Source organism: Sceloporus occidentalis, unplaced genomic scaffold, assembly GCF_023333645.1.
Source record: "Sceloporus occidentalis isolate IW3139 unplaced genomic scaffold, rSceOcc1.0.p SCAF_2, whole genome shotgun sequence".
Lineage (NCBI taxonomy): Eukaryota > Metazoa > Chordata > Lepidosauria > Squamata > Phrynosomatidae > Sceloporus > Sceloporus occidentalis.
The window spans coordinates 116,264,639-116,291,752 of NW_028316982.1; the positions used below are offsets into that span (position 1 = coordinate 116,264,639).

Sequence of the window (27,114 nt, forward strand, 5' to 3'; positions counted from 1 at the left end):
TTTCTTTTATTACTTTTCTTTAATGCCTTCATTTAATACTTATGGCCTTTCATTCTTCCTTCTTACATACAAAGGAGAAAATGAAGGGGTCCAGGAACACCATTGGCAGAGGGTTAAACCTGCATTGCATTTCTGGCACAACTTAACATTAAATAAATACAGATGTTAAAACTGGTGGGGGAGGACACCTCCCCTTTAGGTTGAAATAAAGGTTTACCCCTACTGAATGGGCTCATTTTGTATCCATTGCTTCCTCAGCTATGAGTATTTTTAGGGGAACAGGCAACCTTCAGAGGTTGTTGGGCAGTGTAGCAGGGATGTCACCCCCAGTGCCAGGGGTGTTGGACCATTAGATCAAATAGGACACTGCCTCTCTCATTCCCAGGTTATTCTTCCAGATAATCTTCACCTCTTTGCCTTTTCCCTTTATAACCATGGAGTAATCCACCACAAGCATCACCATCAGTTGCTAAAGAGTATGATGGTGGAGAAGTCTACTGAAGCAACACAAGAGTTTATTTTTCAGCACTTCAGTTTAGTTAAGACATTAAATGCTAACAGATCTTCTTGCTATGCCATTAGAATGGAAGACAAATGAGACATAGAGGCTGTACAGACTGCCCTTTTTAGTGCTAGATCAGAGCTGCAGCAACTTTATGCTGCGGCCTCGATCTCGTCTTTCCATAGTACAAAAAGGAGCTGTAAAAGGTGTCTCCTTTCTGTGCCATGGAAATGGTGGCACAGCCGCCAGCACTGCAGCTTTTCAGCATTGCTTTGATGGTGTGTCATCTAGACACAGTGGCAGAGGATCACTGTGACACTGTGCGTCATGTGGTGTGGTGTGCAGCATCATGCCAGCCTGAGGGTGGAGTTGGGGCATGAGTCGTATGGATGTCACTCCCCAACTCCACCCACAGGCCAGCATTAATGGCAGGTCTGTACAGCCCCAAAGTCAGAGTTAGCTGAATATACAGGATCTTTTGTTAATAAAAACAGCTTTTCCGAGGCTTCCCTGTGAACGCTTCTGCAATGGAAGGAAATCAGGAAGCTTCTATGACATTTCAGAAGCACGACAGATGATCCCACCTCCGGCGCTTCAGAAACATTTGGGTAACACTTTGGCAACACTTCAGGAACGTTTGGGCAGTGGTACGTGACCTGTGTGATAAATTCCTATTTCTCTGAAGCCCAGGGTTTGAATCCCCACTCAGCCTTAGAAAGTCACTGGGGGACCTTGGGCAAGTCACAGTCTCTCACCTCAGAGGAAGGCAAAGGCAAATCTTCTTTTAACAAAACATGCATGGGCAAGTATGTTGGTCATTTAGCAAACTTTAACAAACTTTAACAAATTCTGCCAAGAAAAGCCCATGAGAAGTTTCCCCTAGATTCGCCACAAGCTGGAAAAAACTTCATTGCACACAGCAACAACAGCACTAAAACAAATCATCCTAATGTTTAACTAGTGTAATATTGCTATAGCACTTTACCACTTTGGCTCTCAAATGCCTGTTGTTTTTTTAAAGGTCACTGGAAATTGATGAAAATCAATTTCTGAAATATCTCATGATACTGTATGACACGAAGGGAAGAAAAAAGTGGGAGGAGAGAAATATGGCATATTTCAAGATAGAGAATGGATGTAACTTGTGAATGTGCAGGTATAATCAAAATATAAAAGAATTTGAAAAGTTGAGATTTTTCTTTTCTTTTCCAGGAGACCAATAATGAATTAAATGACTGCTAGATTTCCACATCCACATCCTCTCCCTGAGGCAGATGCCCCACTCTGCCTAGTGTTGGAACCAGCCCTGCCTCTGCCTCAAATTCACTATCATAAGGGCCAGCAGCTTGGTTATTTTGACCATCCCCCCCTCCCCAAGGTAGAAAAATAGGCAATGTGCAAACAACAAGGGAATGCTCACATCTCCACTAGCCGCTTGCCACAACCACACAGAAGGTGCCACTGACTGACACTTTAGAAAGGCTAGCCAAAGTTAGCTGGTGGCAGCTGCACACAGTATGAAACCACAAAAAAAGGCAAAAGATAAAGTTCAGGGAGATGATTTGTTGAGAAGAAGAAAGCTATCCAGAGGAAAGGAAGCTGTGGAGGGGGGAGCGGCAGGAGAAGAATCTAATTATTTCGTGAATCAAAGAATATTAACCCATCACTCATGTTTAACATTACCAATCATGAAGGTTCCACATCACTGCCTTGTACGGCACAAAGCAGGAACCTGTTCAAAGTGATAGATATATTCAGTCCCAGACAATGACAATGTAGAAAACAGATTTCTGTTAACCAAGTGATGATATCTATAGCTTGCTATTGATACATCTGCCTCATCAATATCATCCATGGGGTGGAGTAGGAGAATTCCAACCGATCACTAATTTCCAAGAAGATTGTTACGGGCTAGATTTAAATAACTTTAAAAATATTGTTTCAAGTGTTTAACAGTAATCAGATTAGGACAATGTGGTCCATATAGTTGTAGGATTTATACAGTTGACCACTAATTAAGGACATTGTCCCAAGGGTATCCTTATGGTCCTAATTTAAATAATTTTAAAAACATTGTTGTAACTGTTTAAAAATGGGTTTCGGACTGGTGGAATACAATCCATAGACTTCTAGGGTTTATATTAAAGAGATTTAATCAACTTAAAGTTCTTTAGTTAGTGAACAATCATATAAACCCTACAAGAATATGGATTACATTGTATCATGTGCCTTTTAGTCAAATAATACCCGAATTGATTCATGGCACTATAGTAATGCTTATTTTAATACAGCTACATTTATGTCCAAATAGTGATCATCATGAATCTAGATCAACTCAAGGGCAGTTAACAACAACAACAACAACCATTTATGTCCAAATAGTGCCCTCCAGGAAAGGTTGTCCATGAGGAGCTCACTAGATGCTGTTGGACCATTCTTCACCTATGCTGGCTTGGGGTGGTGAGAGGTGTAGTACAATCACTTCTGGAAGACTGTAGCTTGCCCATTACTGAATTTTTTAAAAAGTTATATAAATGTTCTAAAAGTTTAGTTATTCTGGAAGAATATATTTTCTGCAGACCTTTCTAGCAGCCTTTATAGCAACAGGGATGGGGGAAAAATCAGTTGGGCTCAAGATTTGTAATGAAGAATCAGATTCATACCTAAAATTTGCTAGAAGACAAAGCACATCTTGCCTTAGAAATTTACACATTTGTGAGACTTGCAGAATATGTCAGAGAAATAAAACAAACACAATTTTTTTTTAAAAAAAAATTCAAAATCCATACAACTGGGACATGTGCACAAAGAAACTTTAGTCAATGGTGTTGATGCATGCAAAAGTGGATTCTTGGTTGTGAGACTTTGTTGTTGTTGTTTTCTTTTGTAATGGAATTTGTGCAGGGTTTCCCCCTGCCAGTTAAAAATGGAGTGTGTTATTGCACACGTTTTTAATGCATCCGTTTTTGCATTAAGCATCAGAACTAGGAAGGGACAAGGATGCAAATGGCATTTGAAAACATTCTAGCAAAAGAAGACAGAGATGTTCATATCCCTAGATTTTTGCATACCTTGGCTCAATCATTAATCAGAAAGGAGACTGTAGTCAAGAAAAAAGAAGAAGACTAGGACTTGGGCAAGCAGCTGGATAAGATCCTGAAGTGTAAAGATGTATCACTGAATAATAAATTCAGGATTGTCAATGACATCGTATTTCCTGTTTCTATATATGGCTGTGAAAGTGGGACAGTAAAGAAAACAGATAGGAAGAAAATCAACTCATTTGAAATGTGATGCTGCAGAAGAATTCCATGGAGACCATGGACTGCTAAAAATACAAATAAACGGGTCCTAGAGCAAAACATCTATACAATACAAATAAATGGGTCCCAGAGTTGTATGAAGTCTCCCTAGAAGTCAAGATGAGTAAACTGAGACTGTTGTACTTTGGCCATATCATGGGAAGATATGACTCAATAGAAAAGACAGTAATGCTTCAGAGTAGCGGAGGAAAGGAAGAACACATTCCAGATGGATAGATTCAATCAAGGAAGTCATGGCCCTGAGTCCGCAAGACCTAAGCAGAGGTCTCTCACTCATAGGGTAACCCACAAGTTGAGGTCAACTCGATGGCAATTCACAGCAACAATAAATGTCAGATTTGGTTAATATTACCTTCCTTTGAGGTGTGTTAAATGAGTGGTAGGCTGCCAGTAAGCAGGATTAAAATAAACACAGGCTTAATGTACATATCTGAATGATGAGGTACATATTCCTGAGAAAATCCCACTGCGTGAGAGAAAAATAGGTTCATCAAAAGAAAAACACATTCCCCTTAATATCTAGTGAACCTCTTATTCTCTCTCAAGAGCAACAGAGCTATCTTTGCTTCACCTATGCTAATGTGTTTCTGTATTCTCTTTTGTTTTTGTTTTTTCAGAATTTTTTCCCCTCAAAGTCTTTTTTCTTGCTTGAGTAACTGCTGGTGTAAATATTGTTTTCCAAATGTCATATCATGACATTATCTCTGACCTTATAATATGTGGTGGTGACAAAATAAACCTTGTCCATATCCTCCCTGGAAGAACATGCAGCATCAAATGCCATGAAATGCAATTAAGTGTCACTCTGATAGCCAGGCTGGATTCAGTCAGTTTGCTTTTCCTTCAGAATTTACAACAGGGAGCTCATTGTTAGTTTCCAAAGCAGGCTGATATCTTCATTGACCCAGCAGGCATGCAAGGAGGGGACTAAATTGCCTCCTAACTGGTTCATGACCTCTCAATCTTTTCATTACACAGGTCTCCTATCAGTAGCTACTTATTAGAAAGCCACACACTGAGAGGCTAAGCATTTGCTTCCTTGCATCTCAACTAAACAGAAGCAAGTCATATCATATTCACATCACTGCTACCGTTGAACTGGGATAACATGGTGGCTTAGAGACTAAATGTGACCCAAAAGGCCTTGGCTCAAATCTTGCCTCCATGGATACATAGAATGATGGCCCTAAAGCAAACCATTGTCTCACAACGTTAGTTTGTTTTCTGTTCGCCATGTGGAGATAACATTGGCCAACCTTAAAAAGTCATTGTACAATCTATATGCAAAGGAATCTTGTAGCACCTTTGAGACTGAAAGAAACAAGCCTGTAGCATGAGCTTTCATAGACTTGGGCCTACTTCCTCACCTTAAAGCTATGAAAGGTCCTGCTACCAGCTTATTTTAGTTAATCTCAAAGGTGCTACAAGATGCCTTTGCATACTCATTTTCCAGAATAACATGGCTATGTCTTTGAAGTCATTGCAGAGATTACCAAAACATTATACAGCCATCCCTCCACATTTGCAGATTTGACTTCTGCAGATTTGATTATTCAAGGATTTGATTAATTTGTTCTCTCTAGGAATCTCTAGGTCCTCCAACACAATACTATGGACAAGGTCTGGCAGAAGTTGTGCTGGAGAACTTGGAAATTCCTAAAGAGAACAATTCTCTAGGCATTTGTAGGCCCTCCAGTGTAATTCTATGCTCAATGTCCAGCAGATGCTGCACTGCAGGACCTAGATATTCCTAGAGAGGTGCGCTCTCTCTTATTTGTGGTTTTTCCATTTTCACAGGAGTCCTGTGTCCCTAACTCCAGCAAAGGTGGAGAGACCTTGATATAGGAAACAATTTAAAAACACAAAAGATTAATAATAATAATAATTCCTGGTGTTTTAAACTAACATGTAGGCATCCTGGCTTCTAGTCAGTCCTCTGCCACTAAGTTCCCTGATGGTCTTTGACCAGTCATCTTTTCTAAGCCTAATTTACCTCAAAGACTGATGTTAGGATGGTATGAAGGCAACAGCAAATCATGCATTGGTACTTTTGTTTCCTTAAGGAAAAGGTAGATTATAAGCAAGCAAGCAAATAAGGTCCTTGGAGGAAAGGTACATTTTGACTGAAGAGTGATAATAAATTAATGAATAAATAAAGTCAGGGCCCATAACATTTTTAGTACAGAAAACACAGTGCCTTGTATTAAGCCAAGCAGAGCAAGACCAGCAACAAATCCCGAATCCCACAATAATACACATCCTAGATAATGAAAAATATGACCCTAAAGCATTTGTTGGAATTATTTTATACTTCACCTAAAACCTTCATTTTGAAGTTGTTTGCTCCTAACTTTTAAAATGAATCTAGTTTTTCACTAGTGCTGAGAATCCAGGATCCCATGAGATATCAGCTTTTACAGAATTCTATTTTTTTCATTTCAACTTAACTAAAACTGTATTTCTTTTTTCCTCAGAAATATGACTGCTTTGACAGAGTAACTATCCCAACTGCCTATGATCCCAGAGTATTCTCCTGGTTAAAAGGAAGGTTGTTAAACCACATCTTAATACTCAATTAGTATTCAAATGTCTATGGCCACATTCAAATTATACTCAATCACTTTACTATTTTTGGCAAGGGGAAACAGCTCTATCATAAGTGAAATGGTTAAGTAAATAGCTGCATATCTGGAGATAGGCAAGAATACAACATAGCAAAACTATTTTTAGTAGCACCTATGCATTTATCCTAACACATGCAGTAGTTGAAAGGCATTCCCTATAAACACTTGAGTCCACAGAGTGTGCAACCAGTGAATAAAACAAGGTGCTCACCTTCTGCTAAAAACTAGAAGGCAATTCTGTCTTTTTAAAAGGGCAACATTTAAGAACCAACTACATATAGTACACAAACTATCTTTTCCACTTAATTTAAAAAAAAAATCTTTACTTTTAATTTTGGGAAATATCAGTTCTGAAGCTGTCAATACTTCAATTCTAGTTTTAGTAATTTTAAAATGATCATATGGCCCAGAACAGGATAAATATATTAGCACATGGGGCAGGAGGCTGTACAGACAAAGCTACTTCAGTAAGGCCAATGTTTTGTACTCCATGGGACTGTAATAGCTAATAGCAGAAAGAGTTGCAGATGGACATGGAAAATAATCTGCTGAACTGCTTGTCTTTGTTGACATTATAGATATGAGCAACCCAATAGATCTCTTAAAATGCTATTAACATTATCGCTACACTTTCTATTTATACTATAGTACTATCTAGGGTATTGTTTGGAAAAAACTGTTTTCCTCATCTAGCTGTGTGAACAAAATTCAAAACAAGTCACTATATGAAAAACATCCAGAACTCTAAATAGGGGTGATATATAGGGTGGCCAGTTCAGTAATGTCCTGAGATTTCCAAGCCAAAACCTGAGGCCTAGGGACAGTCTGTGGTGATGTCTTATGCAATAAGTACCAAACACAGTTGCTCACACCTTATTCAAATATACACACACCCAGGACCTTATCGCACACAGAAACGTAAATGTTCTAGGGACGGGAGGAGGACTCTCGTGTGTGCGCGTGACCGCCCCAAAACGGATTTTATCGCACACGCAGACGTCCTCCAAGGAGCCCCGTTCCGTCCCCCGTCGTGCACCCGTTCGCATCCAGTCCTGACGGGCGCCATTTTTTGCCGACGGAAGGTAATCCGTCAGGCAAAAATCACGCCCATCAGGACTGGACGCGAATGGGTGTGCGATGGGGGACGGAACGGGGCCTCTTGGAGGACTGAATTGTGTGCAATAAAATCCGTTTTTGGGCGGCCGCGCGCGCACACGAGAGTCCTCCTCCCGTCCCTAGAACGTTTACGTTTCTGTGTGCGATAAGGTCCCCAGAGAGAGAGAGCAAAATTCCCTGACTGGAAATTAAGGGCCCATACAGACAGGCCAAAATAAAGCTGCTTCGGGTCACTTTGGAGGTATGCTGTTTAAATGATGCATGTATCTTAAGAGGCCAGAAGCCATGCCAAAGCTACACTCCAGTCCTAAGGATTGGAGCATAGCTTTGGTGCAGCTTCTGGTCTCTTAAGATGTATGTATAATCTTAAAAATACCTTTTGAAATGGTTGAACCTATTTTGGAAGCAGGATTCAGTCTCTTGGACAACCCCTTCAAAATGTGGACTAAAAAGCAAGGGTTGGTTCAATTCCCCTCTAATATGGAAACCAGCAACTAACACTAACAGAACAAGCACAGGAGCTATGACTGGGTGTGGAATTAATATAATTTTTGATTTTTTAAAATAATGGAAGGATTATGTTTCTGCCTCATATGGCTGGGAGATGCTGAGTTCAAAGGTATGTGAGCAGCTTCTGATTAATTTCTAGAAGAAATAATATTAAGGACTTAGATTAGTTGAACTTATAGGACTTGCAGTTGTCAGAGGAAGGGGTATATATTATGTCTACGTCTTTGGCCATTCCCAGAGTGAGAAGAGTCTTCTCCAAGGCTATATGATGAACTGTAGAATGATGTCTCTACCCAGTAAAGTATGGTAATCTACTTTACCCTCTGAATGTGTCCAGGGAAAGAAGTCTCCGATGTTTGGGCTTCTCTGTCTTTGGTCTCAGGTCCTCTCCAGGATCAACTTCCTAAAGAGAAAAGTGAAAGAAACAACAAAAACAACAAATTTGTTTGGAGCAAGGTTGTTATCTTAATGGCCAAATCCAACTCGTTAGTAGTTCAAACACTTCAGACATTAAAGTAGTTAAAAGTCAGCATTGATTTAATGACCAGCTCTTACTGTTTTCTTAAGAAAACCCTCAGGAATGTATTTGCAAAGCAGTTAAAGGTACAACACAGGCCCCATTCATACTGGTCTAAAAGACCTGGAAGGAACTGGGCTGATCCGGATGCCCCTCCCCCGAATCGCTCCGTTAGCAAGTGCCCACTACAAATTTGAAATCGAATGCATTCTGTGTCTGCTGGCGAGGTGGCCGCTGCCAATCAAGCTATCGTCATGGTGACGTTTGCAGGGCATCGGGAAAAGTGTCCTCCCTTTTTAAAGAGCCAGGCACAGGGGTTTCAGCGGCTGAAGCAGGGAGAGAGATGCCTCTCTCTCTCTCTCTCTCTCTTTTTATAAACCTGTGGGCTTTTGGGTCAGATCTGCCCCTGTCCCAGGCAAAGGATGGGATTGCCATGCATTTTTTTTATGCTTTTAAAAGCAACATTAGCTTTCCCTTTGCTTCCCTTGCTGTATCTGCTCAAGAAGACAAATCATGCGCATATTTGCTCAAAAAAAATTGTTAAAAATGTAACATTGATTGTTTGCAACATTTGTAGCTTCCCTCTCTGCAGAAGGCAAGGAGATCCAAGGATATAAAGTGCAAGCCCGGCTCCATCTGCCTCTGGAATACAAACAATGCGCATATTTGCTCAAAAAAAATTGTTAAAAATGTAACATTGATTGTTTGCAACATTTGTAGCTTCCCTCTCTGCAGAAGGCAAGGAGATCCAAGGATATAAAGTGCAAGCCCAGCTCCATCTGCCTCTGGAATACAAACATAATGTATTCAATGCGCATATTTGCTCCAAAAAAATTGTTTTAATTTGAAAAGGGGGGGAGGGGGGTTTGCCTGACATGAGCTCCGTTCGTGACCTGAATTTTTTCCTCCTGCAAGGGAAGGAATGCCCAGCGACAGAGGGCTTTGGGCAGGGGATGCAGGGAAAAGAGGCTCCTAAAGAATGCCTTCCCTTGCTCCCTTCTTCCCAGGGCTCTTTCCTCCTACCCCTCCCCTCCGATGAGGGGAGGAAATGCCTTGCCCTTTGCCCACCCTCTGACCTAAATCCCTCCCTCAATTTGCCTCGATCGTGATCGAGGCCAAGTTCTCATTCCTAGGACCCGGGGTTTTCCAAAAGAAACGGTATTTGCGCCGATTTCAAAAACACCGCGCTAGGGGCCATTTAACACGGAACGGGTGTGCAAGCCCCGGATTCGCTTGTGTGAGATTCGGGGTGAGTAGGAACTTCATGTGATTGAATTGGTTTCAGAACCGATTTTTTTTGTAATGTGAATGGGCCCACAGAAGGATAAATGACAGCTTGCTTTTTTTTTTTTTTTTTTTTTTTGCTTTTTTTTTTTTTTGCTATCAAGAATATCTCAAGTTATAGCAGGACTTTTAACTCTCCAGGGAGATTGGAAGATCAAATTCAAATTTTTCTGGATCATTTTTCAAATGTTTTCCACAGCAGATTTAAGAGTTCATTGTTCTTTAGGTGTTTCATATCCAACAAAAGATCCAACAAAGGAAACAGGAAGCTTCCTAGTGATCTCTAGCCACTGACCACAGCTTTTGAGATGCAGAAAGCTTGCATCGGTAAAGTGAGATGAAACTTCAGGTGAACAACCCTTTCTTCCAAAAGCCAGTAAAAAGAAAAAAATCAGAATATAACAGGACAAACACAAACAAGAATTCTCCCCTTCGTCTGACAGCTAAAGGTTGTTTTGTAATACAGGTATATGATGGGCAGTCGTAACTGCATCTTTAAGGTACTAAAACATTTTAACGAATCTTTGTTTTGGCATCTAGAGCTTTAAAATAATCAAAGCATTACATGCTAATGCAATCCAGACACTGAAATAATAATAATAAAAAGCTTTTGGAAGACAGCCTCCAGAATACATGCATCATCTCTGGCTTCTATGGTCTCAAGTAGTGGTTCCACACATTTTCATGCCTATTTTTATGCAGACATTTCCTTTTAGAAAGTGAACATAGGTCCAAAACACATTGAAATAATCCAGTTTGAGACTGCTTTTACTGTTCTAGCTCAAGGCTGGGAAGTGTAGTTTGTGAGACAAACTTTTAAACTCTGCTGTGATCCCGCCTCGATCCAATTGGGAGAGGCGGAAAGATATAAATAAACTCTATTATTATTATTATTATTATTATTATTATTTAGTGTTCTGTCAGAGAGCTCTGGTGCCACAATAAGATACAATTCCCAGGATTCCCTAGCACTGAGCCAGAACAGTAAAAGTGGTCTCAAAATGGATTATTTCTGCAGTGTGTTTTGGACCATATTGAGAAAGCCAAATTCTTTCCCCTTGTCTACATCCATGGAATTCAAAAAGCCCTAGTTTGAGGAGAAAACCATGGGATTTTATACGTTTTCTGTAATCTTACCATATGCAGTTTTTCTTTCCCAAAACTGTGCTTTGGGATACTTTAAGATGTAGAGATCAATATAACGCTACCCATAAAAACTGAAGCATGCACGCAAAAGTGAAAAATTCTTTAAAAAGTATTCACAAGTCAACAGATTTAATTGCGAAGTACATTACGCCCACTGAATTGCAATATAATAGCATCAGCACCTCCAAAAGCCCTAGTACCTTGATAAATTTTGCTTGACATGTACAGTATGCCCTTCTTCATTTAGAAATAGAGGAAGCTCACATACTAATGCTGGTGGGATGGGAAAGGCGAGCCGTGCTTCATTAGATTTGAAGGAGTGATTCTCTCCTGGTCAGGCCTCTGGCTTGGCCCATATTGAATTACAACGCTAAACAGAACAGGAAGGATCTGCCTGCCTAATTCTGTTTGATAGATCACTTTGTCATTTTCAGATGCCAGATTGGAGATAGACGCCTTCTCCCTGGCAGAGAATGGTGCTTTAGAGCTCTAGGCTATCGGGAGAAAGCGCTAATGCTAAACTAGCATATGCACAGAGACTGCCAGCTTGCTATAAAGTATGTGCTGCAGTTTCTTTCCCCCACTCCATCCCCAAGCGAGGGCAATCCATTTATTATCAAGTTGCTTTGAGAATGTGCTAAACTAGGCATATTAGAGCAGCAGCAACACTTTTTAGGACTCATGTGACTTACTGTTGTCAAGGCATTATACACCTACAGATAGAGGCTCTATGTCTGGAAACAGATCTAGTTTCTCTGGGGTTATCCAAACAGTGACAATAGTCCAGGTAGAATCTGGGTTGAATCTTTTGCTGTTCACATGCATTTTGAATGCATCCGATTACGGGGTTTTTTGGGAGGGGGCTACCAAAAAAAACAACAACCCAGGATAGTCATTGTCAGTTTTTTCCTGAATTTTTCTAAAAGATTTGGTTTCTCAGCTGTGTGAATTAACTAATGTGAACAGACCCGGAATAAACTAGGATAAAACTCTGCATGCCTTGAATATGCTTTGAATACATTTGCATCCCTGACTCCATCTTTATTCAAGTGTTGATATGTGTGAGCAACTAAACTTGCAGAGATGCACATAGATGTGGTTCCATAGTGTGAACAACAAACCTGCAATGCATGACTGAGACTATTCGCATTAAAAAAAAACAGTGTGTGAATGACCCCAAAGATCCTCCAAGATGATATTATAGAGCCCTCACCACAGAGTCCTTTCTTTGATTAGTGCCTCTGTTAAAACAGGATTTCAGGTTTGTAAAGTACTTTCACAGTCAGTCAAAGATCAAGGTCTCCTGGGCCAAGTCTGACAAGCTTACTATTAGGGGCTGTGATCTCAAAACCACAAACAAAACAGGTTGGCTTTAAATAACTGAATGCATTTCTGACTGGCAACTGCAACAGGAATCTGCTAGTCTGCAAGGTAGTGGGAACAGAATTATGTCCAGTACAAAAGAAATTAGCATGGGTTGGAACCAGAGAAAGGGAACACACAACAAGCTATACTTCTGGAAAGCTGGAAACATCATATTGGCTAGGAGAGAAAAGCCAGTGGTGTTTAAATCTGTTAATAGTCCATTTAAGCTCTGCATAATTTAATATTGACTGTGAAGAGATTACAAATGAAGGATCTACCATTATTAGCCTCAATGCATCAAAAATTCGACCTTTTATATTCCAGATCATTACCAAAACTTGAGACTCAGATAGTGGGAAGGAGAAAAATCTGTCTTTCCATACAATATTAATAATCCTCAACTATAAAATATATTGACTAATGCCAGAATTATGTTTTGCAAGTTCTGCTTCAAATTGTTTACCACCAGATGATAAACTATGCTGGTCCCTTTCTTTTAGAATGGGGTAGGGAACCGGAGGCCTTTTCAGTTGTTGGTGCTCTCTAGTCTATTTTCCTGTTTTATATCCCACCTTACTACTATACTTACACCCAGGGCAAGTCATCAGGCAAGCCACTATGGCCTATGGCTAGAAATGATGGGAGCTGTGGTCTGACATTTAAAGGGTCACTTTATATAACATCCCATCTGGCATGTTCTATCTGTTACAAAATTTAAGACATCAAGTTCAACTATTCCTTCTTTATCAGGCTTTTTGTGGGGAGTGGAAGGATTCTTGATTTATTATTCTGGGCTGATAGCTTTTTGGTGCTGTGTTTTTGTTTAAACAAAAATAATCATTCTTGCTGTTCTTTTCTTGTTCTTCCCATTATACTGTTATGCAGAATTGTGTCTTATTGGTACCTTCTGGATTTAAATAAGAAATGTCAAATAACAAATGTCCATGAAAATAGTAGTACTGATAACTTGCACTGATAAAAGGGTCCAAACAGAGCTAGTATGGGGACCAAAGAGCTCTGCACCCCAAATTCTTACCCTGAAGTTCACATAAGCTGCATATGCACTGCAGAAATAATCTGGTTTGACACCACTTTAACTGACATGGCTCAGTGCTATGGAATTCTGGGAATTAAAGCTCTGCTTTGGTGCCACAACAAACTCCAATTTTCAGAATTCCATCATATGGAGCCATGGCAGTTAAGGTGGTATCAAATCAGATTATTTCTACAGTGTGGATGGAGTCATAGTCATATTCACCTAGTCACTCTCTCTTGGCCTGATTTACCTTACTGAGTTGTTGAGAGGGGGAAAATGGTGATACAAATGTATTCTGCTCTGAGGGCACAACAAGAAATATGAAAAACATCTTTAAAGTTTAAAAATATGAGGGGTATGTGTAGTGGTTATGATTTCCTACATAGGTAAAAAGTGGGAAATTTTACCTCTGATTCATTTTCCCCTGAGCTATAAGGGTCTTTACACAAGAAAGATTCAGAGAAATAATATGGATCCTCCCAAAAGCAGTATACAGGTATGTGATAACTTTTTTAAAAATCCCATAGATGTCAAATGTTCTGCTAGAACTGTCTCAATTAGAAATCTCTCAAATACATTTTTTCACCTTTAGATGTGGGAAATTAGCTATTCTCCTCTTGCAAACCATAATGAGCCTGTCTCAGCTGGAGACATTAATGGATCCCTGACCTTTCTAGTGTCTTACTCTGGGTCACTTGAAAATGGTCTTAGGCCTTCAGTCTAGGATAAGTGATCTTAAGAGAGAGCTTCATTCAAGTCTCATCTATTTTTAGTTAATCCAGCCCTTCTGGCAGCACAGCAAGGTCATCAAACCTTCATCAGAAGGTCACAGGCCTGTGATACAACACTAAGAAAGTTGCCAGGCCATTAATTCTCCTGATGAGCAAAATTTCCTCACTGCATCTTTAGTTAAAATTATTAATGCCAATTGTTTAAGAAGGTTGCAGAGATCATGAAAGCTAAATATATCCATTATTTCTATTTGAATTACCAAAAGAAAGTGTTTAGACATATAGGCTGGTTACAGACCGGCACTTGGGACGTCCTGCGGATGTCCCATTTGAAAAAAGGGGCATCTCTTCTAAACGCCCCTGGCTCTAATACGGACTCTGTCCGTACAATATGGCACCGGCCGTTCCACACGGCCGGCGGCATCTTTACGTATTGGATGCTGTGCGTCCGAACGTGTTGCGGCGCTAATGATGTCGCGAGTGCACCAGCGGCGCCTCGCGACATCATTAGGGCGCCGCAGAAAGAAGCTCCATTTTGGAGCTTCTTTTTTGCTCCGCAAGGGAGCCGCGCAGTGTGGCTGCGACGGCTCCCTTACGGAGCAAGCGGCGGCGGCGGCGGCAGACCGCCTCAAAGCGGCGGTCTATAACCCGCCAATGTTGTATTAGAAATCTTTTTATAGACAATTTATATGGAATTAGATTCTGAACAATGTAGCCATCTCCTTTTGTGTGACAGCTGAATGCATAGATACATTTCCTTCCATGTGCATATTACCATCCCATTAAGATTGGTATGGTTGTTCTTACTCTTTGGCTTTTATCCCACCTCTTCAATATGTAAAACCCAGTTGATTTAGGACCTCTGCAGTGGTGGAATTGCCACATTGAGAACTCCCTCCCTCTAGAGGCCCAACAGACCCCTTCCATCTCAAGCATCTACTAGCTAATAAGAAATATATTCTCCAGCTTTTAAATTAAAGTTACTTACATTTAAATTGTTGAGCTACTGGTTTGTGTCTCTTTGCGTGTGTGTGCATGTAGAGATAGAAAAGTCAGCGGAAAAAGGTTAATGTGTTCAGTGTATTGTTAATAAAGTAAAAAGCTAATTCAGTTGCATATATTTGCAAGGCAGGGGAGAAATTAAATATCACATATATATTAGATTGCTGTTTAAACTAAAACCCTTACCAGAATAAAGCTAAAATAAATACTGTCCAGTCATCCAATACTGTCCAATGCTGTTTCAGCCATGCTCTTCCCAACCCCTGATCTTGTTTTGAACCTCAAAGAGTTTACAAGTACATAAAGGTAAAGGTAAATATAGTCTTTTGACATGAATGTCTAGTCATAACCAACTGTACGGGGTGGTGCTCATCTCTGTTACTAAGACAAAGAGCCAGGGTTGTCCAAAGACAACTCTAGTGGTACTGTGGCCAGCATGACTTCACCCAACGCTGTTACTTCTCCCTGAAGTGGTACCTATTTATCTACTTGTATTTGCATGTTTTGAACTGCTGGGTTGGCAAAAGCTGGGACTAGTGACAGGAGCTCATTCTATCATGCAGAATTTGGGCCTCGAACTGCCAAACTTCTGATCTTCTAGTCGTCAGAACTGGCATCTTAACCACTAAGCCATTTCTCATCCAACCTTCATCTTTCCCCTTCTCCTAAAAAAATCTCCTCAGCATCTTTTTTGTTTTACTAATTCCAACATGCATCCCAGCAAAATACCCAGAGTTAAGAGCTTCAGATTTCCAGGGAAAGATGAGGAGTTTCTGGGTAGTACCATGTGTAAAACACAAGGTTACTATTTGGGTGCAAAGAACACTACCCTCCTGCCACGTTGCCATTAAACCTCTTAAAATGTTTTATCCTTGGAATTAACTAATAATGAATCAAAACAAGTGGTTTGGACCTTATGAGTCTTCAAACATCATAAGGCTCCAAACCTGAAGCTTTAACAATGAGCAAGAAGTGATATTGTAGAAACATAAGAGTACTAGATTCTCGGTAAAAAGGTGGGAAATTGTTACATATGTGGCCTCTATAGCGGTGTCTTTCGTTTACTTACTTGATTAATAACTTAATTCTGGAATTAGGTTGAGGCTGAAAATCGAACATAAGTCAGTGAAATAACTAATTTAATTAATTTGCACAATTCTATCTGAAAATTTCTAACTTGATTGATAATTGATAACTTAATTGATTTTAACTTAATAGATAATTTAATTTATTTTAACTAATTAGTTCCTGACTCTTACATGCTCACATGTGCATGTTTTAATTACCTACTTCATTTGAATTGCAAACTATTTTGTTTTGGAGATGTTTTCAGGTTATTTCCCTAATTCACATCTTGCTATGTTTTGCTCTTTTTAATTGCACATCTCCTAGAGTACCTTTTGATCAGAAATCAAATCCCTTTTAAAATAAATGGATGGAAAATTGGTGGAAATGGAAAACTAAGAGTTCTCAGATTTTGCACAGCACTTCCTAAAAACACAGCTAGTGTGAAATCTGAATGAGACTTATCAAGGAAAGAAGAGATTCTCTAGGGGGCCAGGAAAGCAGGGGGGGCATCCATAGGGAGAATATCCCCTAGAGGATGCATGGTGGCATTTGGGGCAAAACATTTGGGTATTCTTTTTGCAAGAACAGGCGTGATATGGAATGGGATGCTGGCTGTCATCCAGGTTTGAAACCACAGGGGTACCAACGGACATTCCCCAAGCGATCTCCCACCACTCTTCTCCTCCAAGGTCTCCAAGGGACTAATAGGTCCTTTAGCCTTCCACAGTTACACACCCCTGAATTAGATGGTTCCCAATGGGCTTTTTTTCTATGTCCTTACATTCCTTTTATATTCCCTTATATTCTCTTGATTGTAATTCTAATTCTAACAGAAGGATTCCAACCAGCTACCCATGTCCTCTTTCAGAACATTCCATTTTCATCTTCTTCTTCTTCCACCCAATTTTTTATTTTCTGCTCTGCCACATTACTCAATATTCTGTGGCCACTTAGTATGTTTGTTTCTCACTGACCTTTTGAGGGGTTTCTCATATCCCCTTTTTGTACTTTTCTTTGGGTACTTTCCCCAAATCTGATCTTACTCCTATCTTGTGTTTAATTGTGTTATTTTAGTTACATAAGGATCCAGAGAGCCAGGATGATGTAGTGAGTGTTGAACTAAGACTCTGGGAGACCAGCATTCAAACCCCTGCACAGCCATGGAAACATTCTGGATGATCTTGGGTGAGCCACACAGTCTCAGCCTCTGGGAAAGGCAATGATAAACCTTCTCTAAAGAAATCTTGCCAAGAAACCTCCATGATAGGTTTGCCTTAGGATCACCATAAGTCAAAGTCAACTTGAAGGCACATAATAACTCAGAGGGTGCACTTGGTGTTTATATAAGATAAGAGATGGCTTAATCAAAGTAGTTGATGCTTAGAGCAGGGCTGTGCTTATAGCAGGGATGACTTTGCAGAGCTGTGTCTCCAGTACATGTCCCACACTGCCACAAGCTGAAAAATGGTGAAAATATGGGGAAGGAATCTTCCAGTTTTAATTTTTGGTTTTGGAGAAGGGCTTTGGGAACCTATGACACCCAACCCATATACAACTCAGCACTCCTAAAGGCCTTGAAGCAGGAAAGTATATTTTATGGATAATTAAAGACCTACTCTTGGGGCAATGCGCTGTGAGGGCCTAAGGACTCCAAAAACAGCTTTGGCAACCAGATGCCTACCCGGCTTTAGAGTGATATATGAAGCCCCATGGAATTACATTTCTTTTTTAATCATCTTGAATAGCTACCTCAAATACAGTCCGCCTGCCCCATACGCGGTCTTGCCATACGCAGACTTAAGCTCACGCAGATGGCAAGCCCAGGGAAACAAAATGTCATGCACAGGAGCACACCACCATTGAAATCAATGGGACTTGAGGTTCCACAGGTTTTCCCATATGCAGGGGGTCCAGAACGGATACCCCATGTATACAACGGGCCCACTGTATTGCTGGTCTATAACTTCCAGAAGGAATAGCCAGCACAAACAATGGCAAGGGCTGCTAAGAGTTGCAGTCCAGCAACATCTGGAGGGCCACATGATTCCCACCTCTGCTCTAAAGTCTGGTAAATGCAACCTTTTTTTTTTTTTGCTATTACTATTCAAGAAGGCCTAAGAATCTAGAACCGTGTCCTTGTCAATCATACTTTATAAGGACCGAGCTCCTGTTATTTAAAAAAGCTATTCATTAGGCTGACTATGTAGCACCACAGTGGAAAGGCAAAAAAAGAGAAACATCATTCATCTGGGGGAAAAACTCTTGAGTAGAAGGGCTCATGAATGCTAATTTCTGCTGTGCCTATACAAGTTAGAATAAGGGGAAATAAATTGAGGATATATTCATTATGGAATTGTTTTCAGTTTAAGGCTAATGTGAAAGTACCCGAAAATTTGTTCTGTTGGTTTTTTACACTCTCACTTTGCAAACGTATTTATAAAAGTTGTATTTTTAGACTGCCTTTCCATGGTGGTGGGAATGCATGCTCCTGTGAAGGAAGGGAACTATGCTGCTGGAAGTAGTGCTACTGGTAGGGTCTTCCATGTCTGATAGGCTTTGGTTTAAGAGCTGGACTAAATGTGCAAAACAGAAGCAGAAGTGGGGAGTAACACTGGTGGAGGATTTCTCAGAGACAACAGCAATGGCACCATAGCTAATGCAAGATAGTACTGCATAGAGGGTGTCTTTTACCATGAAAACTTTATGATGACACAGTTCACAATAGAATAAGAGATAGTACAGAAAATAAAACATCCAGGTCGGATGGCATTCTATCAGCTACTGAGGTATGGCAGAGGACAACTATGAGTAGCGCTGTGGCTAATGATGCAACTGGACTCAAGCCAAAGGTATATTCAGCTGCTGACCTGTTCAGAGGTGACAGCAAAGTCCAAAGCTCCAAAACATATATAGGAACATTGAATGTGACAAACATGAATCAATGTATGGTATAACTGCCTTGTGGCATATTGTGACTTTTGGTTCAATATCCCAGAGAAGCATTATGTCAGACAAATACATAGGAATATATTGATATATGTGGACCTTTGTAACTGAGGACACACGGAAACAATACTGGCTTTCTCAGTATACCAGTTGGGGAGGGTTGGCTACCAGTACACTCAGAAATCGTCGAATCCTGAAACAGTTTTACTGTATGATCTTCTCATTCTATACATCAGAACAAAGCTATGAGCTATGATCAAAATATGTTCCAGACAGAATAGTAAAATTGTGTAGTAGCTTCCAGTTATTGCTCACAAATATCGAAGCGAGGATGAAGGAGCAATTTACTTAAGGAACCATTTCCTTTATCAGTGAATCATCTCTCTTTATTAGATGAGAAAGGCAGGAATGCTGTGTCTTCAGGCATAAACCCATGAATCAAAATGTCTAATATGGATCTGTATATTTCCACCATTGCATTTGTCTGTGTTAAATATACTTCTTGAGCCTTTTCCATCCATTTATTCGTCTAGACCCACTGTTGCTATGACCCACTGTAAGGGCTCAAGATATTGTTGTTGTTGTTTTAAAACAACAACCGATTAATCTCTTTTATTGTGGTCCACATTGAGTCTAGAATACCAGTGATGCTTATAGACACATTGGGCCCCACTGACTGTAATATCTAGTACACAGAAAGGAAACAACAACAACAATTTTATTTCTTTTCCACCTGTACTCAAGGCTTGAGGCATGGTACAGCATGTTAAAATGCAAAACACAAAAACTCATAAATGCACAATTAAAATTCAATACTATAAAACATTTAAATACACTCATAAGAGTATGGTACATATACAGTTAAGATGTCATTTAAAATTGACTCGGTAGACCTGCTGGAAGAAATATGTCTTTAATGCTGTTTTAAAAGCAGTCAGCATTTTCAGCCAACTTATCTCCTCTGGCAGGTCATTCCACAGACTGGGGAGCAGATGAAAATTGTTGCAAGTCTAGCCCTGGCCAGCTGGAGCAAACACTTCCCACAGGACCTGAGCATACAGGGAAGACTGTATGGAAGAAGGCGATCCTGTAATTATCTGGACCCAAACCATGTAGGGGTTTAAAGGTAATAACCACAACTTTGTACTTTGACTGCAAACTAACAGACAGCCAGTGGAGTGATTTTGAGATCGGTAAAATGTTAACACTCCTAGAGGTACCTGTAATCAGATGTAGTACAAAGGTAGTCCAAAGTACAGCACATTGCCGAAGTCCAGCTTTGAGATTACCAGTACATACAGTACCATCTTTAGGTCCTCCAATTGTCGGAAGGGGTGCAGCTAAACAAAGCTGACAATGGACGCTCCTGACTGTTGCATCTATGTGAGCTTGACATTTGGAGCATGTCTTCATTAAACAGGTGACAGATTGTTGAATTCCTTAAGAACAAAACACTGACCCAATGAAATACTGCATTCCTCTTGAAAACCTTGTTCAGCATGCATTTGTCAGTGTTCCGTGTCTCCATTGCTTCTTTCTTTTTTTACCTCCATCCAAGTGGGAACTTCAGTGATGAAACAATACCTGGCTTGACTCCATAATATTTAGTCTTTTGCTTAGTGTGGCACTTTCAACTTCTTATGTTTGGATATCAGAAGCATTTAACAGTTGCTCCTTTGGAATCTAGGAATCTTGTAAGTGCGGTCATAATCCTTTCTCTATATAGCAGAGCACTGGGCCCAATTTAATTTTCTGAGAAATGCTGATTTGATTGTTGATTTGCTTGACAACCTTGGCTTGGACTTATTACAAAATTGAGGCAGGTTCAAACTTTTCTGGTGCAGTCTCTCAATCAATGTCTGTTAAGAATATTTCTACATTGACACACACCCTTTGATGAATTTCAGTTTTTGTGCCTCACTTTTCCAGAACAAATGTGTTCATTTTACTCCATCTAGAATGACAGTTTCAGTCCCCACCCCTGATAATCATACCCATGCACCCACAGATATATTTTATATCAGTAAAAGAGAGGAAACTTCAAGATGTGATTGGCAATTAGCCCAGTTTAGCTTCTGCTCTAAAAATTTAATGGGGAAAAAAATCAAAAACACATCTAGTGAGACAAATAGTTGAAGGTAGGATAAAAAAAAGAACCAGTATGATGTAGTGGTTTGAATGTTGGACTAAGACTCTGGGAGGCCAGGGTTCAAATCCCTACTCAGCCATGGAAACGCACTGGGTGGTTTTGGGCAAATCACACTTTCTCAGCCTCATAAGCATAAGCAAACCATCTCTGAACAGATCTTGCCAAGAAAACCCCATGACAGGGGAAGCTAGCAATAGATATAAACAGAAACTACTGGTAGATCAAATGATAACTGCTTTATTACAATTTTTTGTTCTTGGGGTAATTAGACCTGTTAAGAGATCAAACAACCTTGGCACTGTTTGTGTCCCCTTCCCATAGTGTTACATCCCAGAGGACTTTAAGGACCTGCAGATCTCCATTCACTATCAGGTCACTTAAGGAACCCCAAATCATGTCGTGGTGCTTAGAACAAAGCCATGAAGCACTGATTTCCCTCAGAAAGGATGAATATGGAATTTTGGTAAAGAATAAAGAAGTGAGTTAGACAAGCAGCACTCAGCTTGGACCAACAATTTACTCAGGGAAAGTATAGAAACAACACAGATGAAAAGCCATCTGGGCCAGGAAGAATGCATGCCTCCAGTAAAGATGGACAGAAAGAGCTAAAACAACTAAGGACGTCTAAAAAAAAAACTAGCAGCAAACAGACAAACTCAAGATAAAAATGATGTGGGCGTGTGGTGGAAGAGACAGAAAAAGCAACAAGTTGGATGAAGTGGAGAGAGAAGAATTATTCCTTTCTGGACCCATCATTCCCTCAAATCTATCTCCTTGTCTGTCAATGGGCCAGTACTGTTTCTAGAAGGAAGCAGCAAATGGTTTCTCACAAATGGTCACTAATACCTGAAACAACTGGAGAGGGCTTCAAGTATGCCAACTCTCCAATCACACTGTACAACGGGGGTCAACAATTGGGGGGTATAAGCTAAATTCCCCCCTGATGCACCTACGGACCACAACACATATACCATTAAGCCCGAATAACTCTTGTCCTCTAGAATATCTGTCAAAATGGCAACATTTCATGTCATATCACTTTCTGCCATTTTGAGAGGGGCTGCAGAGGAAAATAAAGGTATATGGGAGTAGTAAGAGGTTCAGGAGTGCTTGTGGAGGTAGATGAGGGTATTTTCACAATTTCACAGATTTGGGGCTTTCTGTGTAGTCACAAATTATCTGAAAATCATTCCAGGAGGAGGATGGGGTATTACGAGAAATGGTCCCACTTCAAGGGACTTAAAGTGCAGCCAAGGGGCTATGTGCATCTTGTGGGATACATTATGGCCACCTTGCTTACAGTGTGAGATTACATTGTGAGATCTTCCAGGCACTGGAAGGCTCAAGTCACACCACAATGCATATTCACCATATATACCTAATTCTGGCAACAGCTGCTTTCCATTAAGTAAATTGAGGGCAGGGGACAATTCACCTCTTCCTGGCAGCTTCTGACTGGTGAGGCATTCATTTAATGTGTGGAAAAGAGCCATCACCAAAATGAAGAAGAAAATGAACAATTACAGGGTGAGGGAACAGCAGCTTGCTCGCTCTCATTGCAAGGAATTCCAAATGACAGAGAGCATGAATATGATTGAAAGCACTTCCCATATGTCTCAGAATTAAGAAAAACTACCTTCACCAGTGGACTAAAATGCCATGGCTGGTGCCAGGTATTCCCAGAATGGACCAGCACAACAGAAATGTCATTTGGATGAAAGAGGACAGAGAGGAAGACATAATTAGCATCAGAGTTTCCCAACACACTTGCCCCATCTGGAAGAATCCGAAGTAGAACATAGGAGACAGCAAAGACATATCTAAAGCAGAAGTTCTTACAATAAATTATTCTGTCTGATGTGGAATGGTCTTTGGTAGAGGCTTGGGTTTCAGCTGTTTTATTTTTAGTCAATTTTATTTTATTTTTTATTTCTCTTCATTTTAATCTCTATATATAAAAACCCCAGTCCAAGGCGTTAGAATAGGAGGGCCAAATGTCAAATGTGCACTTCACATTTTTAAGCACAGAGTCCTTAAAATGCATAACCAAGCAGAAATCTAAGCATCTAGAAACTTTACAAACTGCATTTGCATTTTCTAGTCTACCTCACTACTCCAACCCACTTTCAAAATGTTAATTTCCTCAAACTAGCTATGAAGTATTATGTTTTTTAAAAAAGCCCTTCATGATTAAAAAAAATGCCCTTCAGTATTAAAAGCCAGAGCTAGAGGGCAGATTGCATCCCTCCAAATTCATTTTTTCCCCTCTTCCCTGATATATGACAGTGAATTTCATATCCTCATATCAGCTAACCAAGTGAGGACCATTTCAAACCAACTCATAATTGTCATCCATTTTTTCTTGGAGAAGGACAAGTAGTATTTTATGAACTAAGCAGATATTGTACAACCTGAAAAAAGGGGAAAACCTTTACCACACAGGTCCATCTCATCACTGGTTTTATTCTTTTGCTTTGAAAGCTGTATTTTATATGATTTATCACAGTGCTGCAACATGCTCAAAGTGCAAACAATCTCATGGCTAATACTAGGAGGCTAGAAATCAGTATAGAACCTAATCTGGAAGTTTTACTAAATTGCTAGCTACTTCTTTTTTTATTTAGCTTAGGATGTCTCATCACAGAGTTTTCTTGGTGAAATGATCTTGCAAAGAGGTTCACCTTTGTCCCCTCTCATGAAGTGCTAACCTGCATTAACTATGGTGTCACTGCTGTTCTCTCTATGAGCTTTTTGTCAGTGACATATATCACTACTGCTGCTGCCCAGTAGCTGTTTGCTATGCATCACCTTATCTCCACAACCACAAGTTCTACTGCTTTTCTCACACAAAGCCTGTTTATATAGGTCTATCCCTGGACCATCCACTTCATGCATCTGAGGAAGTAGATTCTAGTCTATAAAAGCTCATGCTACTAGCTTCTTTCTTTCAGATATAGGTGCTACAAGATCCCTTTGCACCCTTAATGTCTAGTTTGAACTTCTCACAACAGATTGTCCTGTTTATAGTTGAATTTCTGAAGTTGAGGCTAGGTACATGTGCATACATGGACACACACACAGAGACACAACTTGAAAATGCCTTTTGTAGAAGAATAAAATGTCAGACTTTTCTACTAACCAGCTATATATATATTAAAAAGCTGCCATCAACTTTGCTGACCTTGGCACACATCAATCCTATCCCAGAAGCAACATTGTCTCATTAGCTGCCACATTAAACAAAAAAAAAATCAACTTCCATCTTGTTTGACAGCTCACACTATAGAGAAAGACAGGAATACAAACAAGAACCTCACAGCACTTCACTGTAATGATATGATTGCTACTATTTAGTAACTAAACTTTAATGGAAGAGAGTGTCTCTGAGAAGGAGGAAGAAACATAGCAATAGCAAGTACACTTTGGTACCACTTATCAATGAACTTGCACTCCCTAAGTGGTTTACAGTGTGTAAGCCAATTGCCCCCAACCAGCTGGGTACTCATTTTACCGGCCTATGAAAGGATGGAAGGCTGAGTAGAACATGGAGCCCTTCTCTAAGACTGAAATTACAATGTTGTGGCTGTAGTACAGGCATTTAACCACTGCACTACTACAGCTGCTTTAAGCAACTAATCCAACCTAAGATATGTTACACCACAAAGTGAATGTAACTGATACTTGCATGGTGGTATGAAAGACTTCCATGTTCAAACACTAGAACCATTTTCTGATGGCAAGAGAAGGCCTTTGAAATGATAACCAGGAATGTACCTATTGTTGAATTCAGACTAATGGATTTACATTGTTTGGATTACTGTAATGTACTCTACATGTGGATCCCTTTGAACGGTGTTTGGAAACTTCAGCTGATGCAAAACTGCAGCCAAATTATTAATTGGGGCTAGTTACAGGGAGCATGCAATTCCGTTGCTGCAACAACTGCACTGGTTGTAAGTCTTTTTCAAGGCATAATTCAAAGTGCTGGTTATGACCTATAAAACACTATACAGTTGAAGCTCAAGCTGTCTGACAAACCATATCCACCATAGGAGCCTCTCTGGACCCCTTGATCCTCAGGAGAGGTCCTTATTTCAGGCCTATCATTTTCACACACATGACCAGTGTGTGTGCATAATGGGTTCTTCTCAGTGGTTGCTCCTAGGCTCTGGAACTAAGCTAGGATGGCCTCCTTCTTGCTGTCCTGTTGTCAGGCAAAGACTTTTTTTTAAATGGCAACAGACTTTTTTGAGAACTTTGAAGCTCTTCCACGCAAATGGAAAGTGTGGTGTGTGCATACGTCAAAACACTGTTTAAACTTTGGGGAGGATGTGGATATCCCCTCACAGGAAGAAAGGTTGATAAAATTGTATGAACTTGCTGAGATCGATAAATTGGCAAATTTGATCAGAGAGGGGTCGCTTAATGTTTTTTTAAAAGAGTGGGGATTGATAATTGATTTTATGAGAATATATCGGGGGGGGGGACAGCACTTTTAGGATTTGAAGAATAATAGAATAGTATACCATGTAGAAGAATATTTTATATATTTATTTAGAAGAAGTAGAATAATCTGATCATTATAACCATCACTCGGTAAGATGAAAGTCATGAATATTCCCTTTTCCTCTTTGGGTTTTTTGTGTGTGTGTGTGTGTGTGTGTGTGTGCAATATATTAGTTTGTGTAGTTAGTTGTGTAGTTTGTATGTTTATTTTCCATACATGTTGTTTTATATTATTAAAAGCTATGTGTTGATATTTTTTTAAAAAAAAACCCACCACTTTTTAAATTTTAAAATGAGGATGTTTTTGTGTTCCTTGCTGAGAACTCAGGACATTATTATCCCTACACACACAGGAGACATGAACACTTCAATGTTTAAAATGTGGAAAGTCATAAATACTTACAAAGGAAGCACGTTTATTCTGAAGACAATGGCAATATTCTTGTGTACAGTGAAGACTGCAAAAACAAAAAAAGATTTCATTACTGTTATCAGTTTACGATTCAGCCATTATCAATGGCTAGTCAGAAAATTTTACAGCTAGAAAACACATGTTGTCAGAGGTTTCTTGTGCTGCTTGCTCAGTTTAAAAACAAGCCAAGGTTTACATGCAGAAATGGTTTGCCAAGAGTGAAAACCGGATTGTTTGTATTCTGATTCCCACACTGATTGCAGTAAAGATGCCACCATGCATACGTCTTGTTCTATTGAATCTGGAATGTGAAGATTTGTCACGCAATATATCCTAAATAACCATATAAGTAATCCTTCAGTTATTCAGGTGGTAATGTCACACAGATAAGGGAACATCCAGTTCTAAACCTTACTATTAACAATTCATGGCTCTTGACTTTTTAAATATATATATATTGTGATGCTGATAGTAATGTGCAATTATATATGTATTTGAATCACCAATGTGGAAAGATGCTTCAGGCTGAGTATCCCTTATCTTGAATTTCAAAATCCGAAGTGTTCCAAAATCGAATCTACATGAGTGCCTGAGACAGTGACATCTTTGCTTTCTGATGGTTCACTGTGCACAACCCTTGTTTCATGTACAAAATCATTTTAAAATATTGTGCATAAAATTACCTCCAGACTATGTGTATAAGGCATATACAAAACATAAAGGAATTTCATGTTTAGACTTGGGTCCCATCTCCAAGATATCTCTATCTATCTATCTATCTATCTATCTATCTATCTATCTATCTATCTATGCCAAAATCTGAAAAAGATGAAATTCCAAAACACTTCTGGTCCCAAGGATTTTGGATAAAAGAGAC

The 27,114-nt window shown here is 39.8% G+C and overlaps 1 pseudogene; it reads right to left on the bottom strand.

The window, feature by feature from the left end:
* The window catches only part of LOC149318912 (heparan-alpha-glucosaminide N-acetyltransferase-like), a 175,307-nt pseudogene that overhangs the window by 139,454 nt on the left and 8,739 nt on the right, over nt 1-27,114 (bottom strand).